We start from the raw sequence: 11,060 nt of genomic DNA on the forward strand, positions 1-11,060 counted from the left end.
AGCCTAGGCTCCAGCTCTATGAACAGGTGTTCCCACATTGAAGAAGCTGTTTATATCTAACAGCGGACAATTTAAACTTTAAGGAGACTCCAGCCTAAGGTACTCTTCTTTTAAAAGCTAATGTGCCTATCAAAAGCAATAAGACTTCATTCCTAGCAGAAAGTATTAAAAGCAATCCTTTTTTTAAAAAAAGTAGAAAAGTTGTGGCAATTTCCAATTAAAAATTATAGTTTCTAAGTAAAAATGTTAATAAATGAAACTAAATCAAACTAAAATTATTTGGTAGAACATAGAGTTTCATCAGTTAGCTTTTTAAAAAATATATTTTTAAAAATTCTGAATAATGGAGCATAACATTTTGTAATTAAAGCCCAAAGGTATTTTCCTGTTAATTATACAACAAATTAGATAATCCCATAATCACTGTGGATATTAAATCTGTTTTAAATGAAAAGATGGACAATATGCCAAGTTATAGTTTGGGTATATAGCTATGGCTTAGAGACAAAATGAGATAGAAGGCTTAGGAAGTATTAGGATAAAAATGGTAAAGAGTTAACTAAGTGCTATATCATATAAAGAAAAAGAAAAAAATGTTTTTCTGATCTGAATTTGAATTAATTGCACAAAATGACAAATAGAAATAAAAAATAAAAGTGCAAAGAAAAAGCCCAATAAAATACTTTTTAGTTTAGATGAGAACTTTATTAGTATCTATTTACTCTAGTTTGATTTTTTCCCCTCACAACATTCACATTTTCAAGTTTAACTAACAAGAAAAAAATGAAGTATACATATAATTCAGATACCCTTTCTTATGAGCCAGAGAGACAAATCCCTTCTATTAAATTCCTGAATTAAGAGAAAGGAATTTTACTATGTGGGAGGTATGTACCTCTTAACCACAGAGATGAGCCTTTGATGAGAAATCAGCTGAACAGTAGTTGTGCAATCACTGCCGGGAAAGCATAAGGAAGTCTGAAGATTCCAAGGATAGAGGGAAGGGCTCCAGCTCCCTTGGTGGAATCAGGGAATTTATGGCTTCAGATAAAGGTGATGTGGTTTGGTATTTCTACCCCAGAGATATACAGCAGATAGTTCAAAAATGTTAAGTGGATCTACAGCCACAAATTTTATTAAGAAGAAGGAAAAGAAAACCAGAGAAAAATGGTTAGCGGCATCTTTAAACAATAAAGGTTTAAAAAAAGTATTCTTTGTTTCTCTGTATGTTACTCTGGATTGTAATATTTAAGAAGCACTTAAAAATGTCGCTGTCCCCCTGCCGGAAACACTGCTGATTTAAATCTATAACTTTCTCCATTCCCTTTTAGATTCTCATTTTAGCATCATAGAGGGTATGTTTAAGAGTTCTTACAACTCCCCTTGCTGGCAGCAAATAAGAATTGCAGCTTTAATATGGATATGGAAAACTTCAGCATATTTATGCTTAAAATAATGGCTAAAAATGAGATCAATTTTTAATTTTAAAAACAAGATCTCTTCCAGCTCTGATCTCTAAGTTTGAAACATAAATTAAAATCATGAAAAATAATAATAAAATTTGTTGGAGATAATAATTTCCGGAAGACAGACCAATAATGAATTAAAAAAAAAATTGTTTAAAGCAATTAATTTGATAGCTAGCTTCAAATGTTTATATTTTTAAAATATGTTTTAAAATAATGTTATGATCTTTTGGATTTTTAGATTGTACCTCTGCTTGCTGCCATTTTCTCTCTGTAAATCTATCATTATCTATGGCAGAAATAGGAGGTTGACCAGTCATTTAATGTGGTCACACACTTCGCAGCCCCTGGCTTGCAGTTACCCAGCAGCGATGGGTGTCACTTATTGGTCCACAAACACAAGATCCAGCCCATGACCCCCACATCTGTCTCCTCCACTGCTAGTGATACAGAATTTTTGGACTGGAACCTGGATTGTTTGTCTACAGGAATCAAAGAATGAATCCATGGACAGAAGATGGTATAGCAAAGGTGGAGATTTATTGAAGAACAAGTACAGACTCCTACATGGGGAGGGGGAAAGTTTCCATGGTTTATAAAGGCTGCAGTTCCTGTGTCCTGATATCCCCTTTGATTGGTCAATATTCCCTGTCGAATTGGTTATTATAGTAACTCCTGAGGCCCTCCTCCCTCATTGTCCTCCTATTTCTTCTGGACTATCTTCCTTCTTCTTTATTTTATAAATATAGACCTATTTTTTGGCTACTTCCAGTTTCCTTGTCCTATGGAAATACACCTGTTGTTGCTTCTTTGTCTTATGTAAATGCAACTGTTGCTACTTCCTTGTCTTATGGAAATGTACCTTCTCCCAGTCTGTAGCCCGGTGTTTTTTCCATGGCCCCCAATTCTAAAAATTCCCTAAACCTGCCTATATTCCCCTAAAATTCCTGCTTCACTAGGGTCACTGAGGAAGTCCCAGATAGTGTCCAATGGCCTAGGTAGTTGAGTATCTACCTGGAGCAGAGTCCCTCTGTGTACCTCCTCCTCTCATTAACCAACAGTGGACTTTAATTGAGTGAGAAATGCCTGTAAGAAGCTAAATAATTGAGGTTTTGAGGTTATTTTGTCCTGAGAATTATAAAGTAGTTGATGTTTTTAGATAACTTGCAGCACATTAGGCACAATCCTGAACACTTTGTATGTCTCAATTCTTGTAACAATGAAAAGAAAAATGGGGGGGCTTGCAACCTAGTTCAGTATCTGGTTAAAACTGTAGTCTTACTTCCCCACTCTGACTGACTTGGGCGGAGCTGTGGAGAATGTCTCCAAGGCCCTGCCAAGACTGACTTGGGTGGAGCCACGGGGACCCTCAGGAGCTCGCCACAAGAGGAGATATATAGTCAGAGCCTCCCTACGAGTTCAGTTCAGGCTTTAGATCCGGAATTCCCCTCGACTAGCAGATATTCAAAATAAAGGTTAAATTTTCCTCCCTCAGAGTGCTGGCTAACCATTCTCCCGTGCATTCTGCCACAACATTTGGTGTATTGGCAGAGAAACATCAGTTGAGCTGGCTCTTAGGCCACTGCTGATGAGAACGGACTTTGGGGCACTCGCTTCGGGCTCTGGGACCCAAGGAAGGTGCGCCACTGACGCATTAGCTGGTTCCTGAACTCGTGGGGCCGGGAGGGACTGCAGTGACTCTGCACTCCAGCGGACCCAAGAGAGGCAGGAAACACCTTTCTGGGACTTCCTGGGGGGGGAGTCAAAATCAGATGTCTGAAACTATGTTTTTCCCCGGGGGAAACGGGTCTGAGTTATGGCCTGTCCTATGGGACAGAAGAGGTAGCTGGCCCCTACCTAGGTAATTATTTACCTCAGGATAGCTGGGATCATCTGGAGGAATGGCTTCCAGACAGTATTCGCCCTTTCTGGGACTTCCTGGAAGGGAAGTCAAAACTCAGACTAGCTAAGGGTTCGAGTCTGGCCTGCCTTTGAAAAAGGTAGAAGAGAAACATTCCTAGGCAGTTTTCTACTGCCTCTGTTCAGGGACTTGTTCTGTATCTCTGCGCAATTGAAACTGATTTGGTGAATGCAGGGTATTCTGTGGTGTAAATGTGGCAAGCGCCAGTGTAAAAGTGTTCATTTACTGTTGGGGTTTTATGTCTGTTTGTTTGTGTGTGTTTTTTTTTGTTTTGTTTTGTTTTTTGTTTGTTTTTTTAAACCTTCTAAACCTCTCCCGTGTTTCTGTGGTGATTCAAAGTTTTTAGTGGGGAATGTTATCTGTCTTTATTGTTTAAATATGTCTCTTTGTTGTTTGTTTAAATTGTTTAGCTAGTGAAATTTCTGTTTGTGTCTCTTAAAAATTATGAATGTATTGCTAATCTGAGGAATGTTAATTATTTATATGTCACCTAAAAATTAAGGCTAAGAGATCTAACTAACTAGAAAGTATGGCTTTGGTGTAATAGAGAAGGGTAAAGAGAAATGTTGAAAGAAAGTTGAATAAATGACAGGCCAGTAAGCCAGGACAAGTAGAATAGGGAAACTGAGATTGTTAAATAGCAAATTGGAGGCATCTTGTAAATCCTATCTTCCCTAAATTTAGGACATTGGAGCCATCTTGTAAATCCTGTCTTCCCTAAACCAAGGACACTTGGGAATAAATGATTTGCATTTTGCCTCCATAAACAGAGGTTAAATAGCTTATGTCAATGTACTCAGAGAGACTGATAGCAGAGATCTGACTAGTGTAATTTGCTGTCCACACCCAAGGACAAATGAAGTTAGAAATAAGCCTTATTTTGATTAGTTCTTTTATTCAGGTATTGTTTTTTAAAGGATGCAACCTGGTCCCTCCCTGCAACATGGGTAATAGCTTCTCCTGAAACTCTTCTGTCTGTGACTGTATTTTTAGGAATTTTAAAAAGGGGTTTATTGGGGACTACAGGGTAAAACTAGTCCTCTGGGAGTTAAAAAGGATGTGTGAAATAGACTGGCCATCTTTTAGAGTAGGATGGCCACTGGAGGGCATATTGGATGTCTCCACAATCAGGAATGTTCACAGAATTACCACAGGAGACCCAGGTCATGCTGACCAGTTCCCTTATATTGACCAGTGGATAGAAATAGCAGGGCTTAAGCTGCTTTGGATTTGGTTTTGTGTATATAAGGAAAAAGGGCAGGCTTCTCAGAAGGAGAATAAGCCTCCTATTCTGCAGGAACCCCCTGAGGAAGCCCTGCCAGTTCTACCACCTCCATATGCCAGGGACATAAGACACAGACAGATGGGCCAGGGAGTCTCTCTCAGATGTGGAACCCAGATGGGGCCCAAATTCAGAGGACAGGAGGGCCAGATTAGAGAGATATCGACTGGCCTTCCTCCAGGGGCTCTGGGCTGGGACCAAGAAACCCACCTATATGGCCAAGACCTCTGAGGTTTTCCAGAAGTCTGATGAAAGTCTGACAGTTTTTTATGAGAGACTCTGAAGCATATAGAGTTTATACTCCCTTTGACCCAGAGGTTTCAGAGAATCAAACTGTGGTCAATGCAGCCTTCATTAGTCAGGCTCAGCCAGACATAAGGAGAAAGCTACAGAAGCTTGAAGAATTTGTGGGAAAGAATGCAACCTAGCTACTATAAATAGCAAACAAGGTTTTTATTAATTGGGACAATGTGGCTAAAAAGGAGGCTGAGGAGAAACTAAAAAAGAAAGTGACTCTGATTGCTGTGGCTGTTATAGAAGCTAGCTCCCAGAAAAGGAAAGGGAGACAGCAAGGAGCCAAGTCAGGAAAAGGAAAGATGGATCTTAAATGGGACCAGTGTGCCTATTGTAAAGAATTAGGACACTGGAAGAATGAATGTCTGAGCTTCCATAAAAAGTGGGCAAGGCCATCCAAACCACCCAGCTGCTATTGGCCAGAGTTGCCTGAGGCAGATCTCATTGGACTGGCAGCAGCTTACTCTGACTAGGACAGACTGGGCTCTTTCCAATGGGCCCCCATGAACCCATGGTTGAAATGAAAATCAGGGGCCAGACTGTGATCTTTATGGTTGATACAGGAACAGAGCACTCAGTAGTTACTCACAGGGTAGCTCCCCTCTCAGGACAGGAAGTCACCATTATTGGAGCTACTGGGGACCACACCTGCAGCCCATTCTGCTCCCCCCGCCAATATCAGTTAGGTGGCCACCAGGTGGTTCATGAATTCCTGTACTTGCCAGATTGCCCAGTCCCTCTAATGGGCAGAGACCTTTTAGCCAAACTGGGAGCAGAAATCACCTTTGACCCTGACAGCTCAACACAACTGCACTTAGGTGAGGAGACCTCTCCAATGATCCTGTCTTTAGCAGTGCCTAGGGAGAAAGAATAGATACTTTATATTTCCTAGTCAAAGGACTCACTATTAGAGCCTGAACTAGAGAAGGAATTCCTGCTGGTCTGGGCAGAAGGAAATCTCCCCGGGCCTGGCTAAGAACCATGCCCCAGTGCTAATTGACTTGAAGCCTGGGCACAGCCTATAAAACTTCACCAGTATCCAATTCCAAGGAATGCATGCCTAGGTATCCAGGGCCACCTAGAACTACTGCTTTAATGGGGACTTCTTAAGCGGTGTCAGTCTCCATGGAACATCCCTCTGTTACCTGTCAAGAAGCCTGGAACCAATGGTTACTGCCTGGTACAAGACCTACAAGCTATTAATGAAGCTGTTATAACCCTGCATTTGGCGCTGCCGAATCCATACACCCTCCTGGGACTCATTCTGTCAGAAATGGAATGGTTTACATGTCTAGATCTAAAAGATGCCTTTTTCTGCCTTCAGCGGGCACCCTCCAGTCAGCCCCTGTTTGCCTTTGAGTGGGAAAACCCAACCACAGGGGCTAAGGAACAGTTCACCTGGACCAGACTGCCACAAGGGTTCAAGAACTACCCAATTTTTTTAGTGGAGCACTAGCAGATTTGTCCAAATTTCCAAGACAGGGCATGGGGTGCGTTCTACTCCAATATGTATACTGGCTAGCTCCACCAGAGCTCAGTGTTGAAAGGAACACGAACCCTTCTAAGACTTAACTGAAACAGATTACTGGGTGTCCAAAAGGAAGGCTCAAATTTGTCAGAGGGAAGTCAAATACATAGGTTTCCGAATTACCCAAGGGAAACGAAGACTAGGGACTGAAAGAAAACAGGCAGTATGTGCCATCCCAGTCCCAAGCACCCGGTGACAGATTCAGGAATTCCTAGAGCAACAGAGTTCTGTAGAATTTGGATCCCAGGATTCTCAGATCTAGCCAAGCCCCTATATGAAGCCTTAAAAGGAGAGGAAAAGGCAGCCATTAACTGGGGTCCTGAAGAGGAAAAAGCCTTTGCGACCATAGAGACAAAGCTCACCAAGGTGCCGGCCCTTGGGCTACCAGATGTGACATGGGACTTTAACCAACGGAAGCTAAACCTGGGAAACATGGGAAGCTAAATAGCAATAGAGGAGACTTACAATCTATGACTCATTATCAAATTAGCCTTTCACATAATAGGTGGTCAGTAAATATTTGTGGGGAGAAAGTAGAGGAGGGGATCAGAAAGGAAAGATGAAGAAAAACCAAAGAAGGTAAACAAAAGGATTATAGGGCAGACTCCCATCTTTCAGGATAAGGTACTCAGACTCTATGAAAGAGGTGGGGCTTGAGCATGAACTTGATGGATGAGTAGGCTTTTATATTGACAGAGAGAGTGGGCCAGGGTGTTTCAGGAGAGTGGAGCAGCAGAGACACATGAATAGACATGAAACATCTCTAAGGAGAGTGAGTAGTCTTAGTTCAGCTGGGACAGAAAACTTATGTGTTATTGAACATTGTGAAAAAAAGGCAGTTAAGAATAATTGTCACCAAATTATGAAAGTCCCTATCAAGGAAAATGCAGTTATTTTATAGGCAGAAAGACATTCTTAATGTTTGTAGAATATTGAGCTATCAGTGAAATATAGATAATGCCTAAAGATCTAGGCAGAGAGTCATCATTAATACACACACATAGGCACATGTGTGCATATTATTTTATCTATGGCAATCTTTCTATGGTGTCTGCATATATGTTTTCTCATTTTATCTGAACCACTATCAAAAGTTATATCTATTAACAGTGTTTATGCTATTTCATTCTCTTGCTTTCTGTATTTTTTAATTTAAAACAAATGAGATACCACAGACAAAGTAAGTGAACATAATTTTTATTGGAGAAATATATGCATACGGGTCACATAAAATACGCAAAAGAACTTATGATCTTTACCCCCAGTCCAATTCCCCAAAGGTAAGCTTTTTTAACTGCCTCTTTTAGTCTGGAGTGATAATTACCTTCATTATTTTAAATGATATGCTTACACCCTTATTTCTTGACTAATAAAAATTTTAAATTGTCTTTTGACTTCTTAATACAAAATAAGACAATTTATCTCATGATATTCCATTTTTCTTGATTTGATATTTTACATCATTATTTTAGTTTTTAAAACTACTTTTGTAACTCTTAATAATATTATTAATTTCTCTTTATTTTTCCATCAACTCTGACAATACTTCTCTACTTCCCCATTGTGAGATAAGCCCTTCTCTCCACAAGTTCTCTTTTTCCTAAAAGTCCAACTTCCACTGTAAATTTGTCAAGATTATTAACATTTATAACCTCTCCAGTAACTCTAACCAAGTCTTTTTACCTTTTGACAATACATTGATGGTAAAATTTGAAAAACCAATAACCAGTCTTTACACTGGTCTGATCATACCCATATAAATCAGTGCCAAAAGTTGTATGCTCAAGTCAGTTTTCTCTTTTTAGGCCCAATGCCTTCACCTCTTGATCACCCTACAAAAATGCTTTTAGAGTTAAAGCCAATTCAATTTTCCTTTTAAATACTTCATCAATTATTAAGTTCATGTCACATAATTTTGCTTTTTATCTTGACAATGAATTTCATGATCAGGGTTTTTTGTTTGTTTTCTGTGAGGTTTTTAATTGCCTTTTTTTTTTTAACTTGTGTCCATTATATTCATTATACCCTGTTTTTTTTTCCCTTGTTCTTATATTGTGCACTTAATATGTAATATGTTCTGATCTCTAAAAATATTAGAGACCTTCTAAATATCTTTCTCTAAGATCTGTGTTCTGGTTGTTATTCTCTTTCCTGCTATTGATTTTCCTCATATGCCTGGCAATGCTTGATTATCCATTCAAGATTAGTATAGAAGAAGGGTAGCTGGTATGAGTCTCCCTGCTATTTCATTTATCAACTGAAGTTTCTCCCTGTGAGGGAATTATAATTGGCAGCTCTGCAAGGGGCTGATCCAGGCAAAGAGAATGACTGGATCTCTAATTAACTCTGTGCATATCAATATAGTCCACTCTTCCTTGCTGTAGAAGAAGGGGATAGTGAACATGTGTGATTATTTTTTTTCTTTTTCTTTTTTCCCCCACATAAGCAGGACTGCTCTGGTAGCCCTATGGCTAAGAGGTTTTACTTTAGGGAAAATGGGTCAGAATCCTTTCTCTGACTATAGCCCTCCAAATTCCAGAATGAGGAGGTATTTTAGTGGTTGGGGATCTAACATCCCTATTGGAATATATGACTTTCTCCCTATACTTTGGTTAAGTTTCTTTAGAGAATAGACATGCAATACTTTGCCTGAAGAGAATACCAACTGTCTGGGCTCTGTTCTGGGTGTGGGGCAGTGGAATGGGCACATAAACTGGTACAATGGTCCCATAAAAGGTCTTTATATTGACTCCCTTGTTTCAACTGCATTTCCCTTTTCTATACTTCATCTTTAGCTAATTCTAAACTCAGAGTCCCTTAGAGGTCCCACTACACAGATATTACTCCCTGGCAACATTTTAGGCGGACTTTACCCATTGTCTCGTTTTAAAATTCATTTCTATCCTTTCTTTATTTCAGACATTTAAAAAAAAATATTTGTTCACTTTCAACAGTTATTCCCAGTCATCATCTCATTCTTTCAGGTGCCATTGGTATATTCTTTGTGTACTTTATACCTACACCACCTCATCAACTCAGCCTGCTACTGTTGGTGTTTGAAAAAAAAAAAAAAAGATGAGAAGCAAACAGGGATGTCAATCATAGTATCTTCTATTTTGCAGAGATATTACACATTTTAGAATCTCCGATGACAGGTTTCCAAAAGGAATATCAATATAAAGAATAAGAAGTAGAGGTTGCTACTTGAGGAGTCAAGTGGTATAAAGGAAATGAAGACATAGTGGTAATCAGCTATTGATCATATTTCGTAGCTTCATAAAGAGAATTGGGCCAAGCTGACTTTTGATGAAGGAGATGCATTTGTAGTATTTTTAGAATCCTTAATTATTGTCCATTCAACTGTATCTGGTTCAGTGGTTGCTCTATTTCAAACTTGCTTCTGCACATTCAATTTCCTGACTCAGTGTCTTGAAGAAGAATGTTTCTTTCACATCTCTACTTGATGTCTCCACAAAGAATGTAACCACAGTTTTAGTTTTATCCCACCATCATTGTTATTACAGAAAGGATTGTAGAACACTGATTCCTTTTTCTAACCTCTTAAAATCCCGTTGGATTTTTAATCTGCAATTCCCAGTGTTTGCCAGTTTAGTACCATCTGCAAATTAGTTAATGTGCAGTTTAGCCTTTCTTTGAAATCAGTAATTAAGATGTAAAGTAAGACTGAGCCTGAGACTAATTCCTTGGGCTTCCCACTGGGACCTCTCCTGAGCCTAATAACTCTTTTATCATCACCTCTGGTTTATCTGCTTCCAGCCAAGTCTCAGGCCATTTTACTAGGGATACAATTAAGTTGATTTATTAGTTTACTACATTAATTTTATTTTTAAAATGTTGTCAGATACATATACTTATTTTGTTTAGCTGTATATGTACTTGCATTGGAATAGCCAAAGAAGAGGAGAATATTTTTAGCCAAGATAACCTTGGTATTTTCTGATAGACAATCAGTCTGGAGATATACAAAGATTGTTTCTTAATATTAGTTCTATTATTTAACTGCAGACAAAGTCCAGCATCAAAAGTATAATTTTACAATTAAGTGATATTTTTCTTCTATCTTATTTATTTTTAATACATATATTGTTTGTTTTCTAGTATCTTTCCACTCCTTTAGGATAAAAACAACAAAAAAAGTAACTCTATTTTAGTAAATTTATTCACTTATTCCCCAATCAACCATAGGACAATTTTTTGTTTTTGAATCTTTGGCATTTTCTATTAGCTGCCAATTATCTATGTCTCAGACTGACATTCAAATAATTAAATATTCAGGTGCACTGATCTTGCCACCAAGAGTTTTATGAGCATTTGAGAAATTTGTTTAAGTTTAATTGGGAAATTAAGCCATGGGACAACGTTACTGCAAAGCTATACTGCTGTGTTCTGAGTAACTAGACTAATCTAGGTCAGGAAAGCACAATAGGACATACAAACTCCCAAAGAACTCAAAATTGTGCTTTTAATGACTGCCAAATTCTGAGATACTTTAATCTTCCCATTCACAGGCCGACTCTTCTTTTTGGTGTACAGATTAGGTTCTGGTTT

The sequence above is a fragment of the Myotis brandtii genome, unplaced genomic scaffold (genome assembly GCF_000412655.1).
Source record: "Myotis brandtii unplaced genomic scaffold, ASM41265v1 scaffold110, whole genome shotgun sequence".
Taxonomy (NCBI): domain Eukaryota; kingdom Metazoa; phylum Chordata; class Mammalia; order Chiroptera; family Vespertilionidae; genus Myotis; species Myotis brandtii.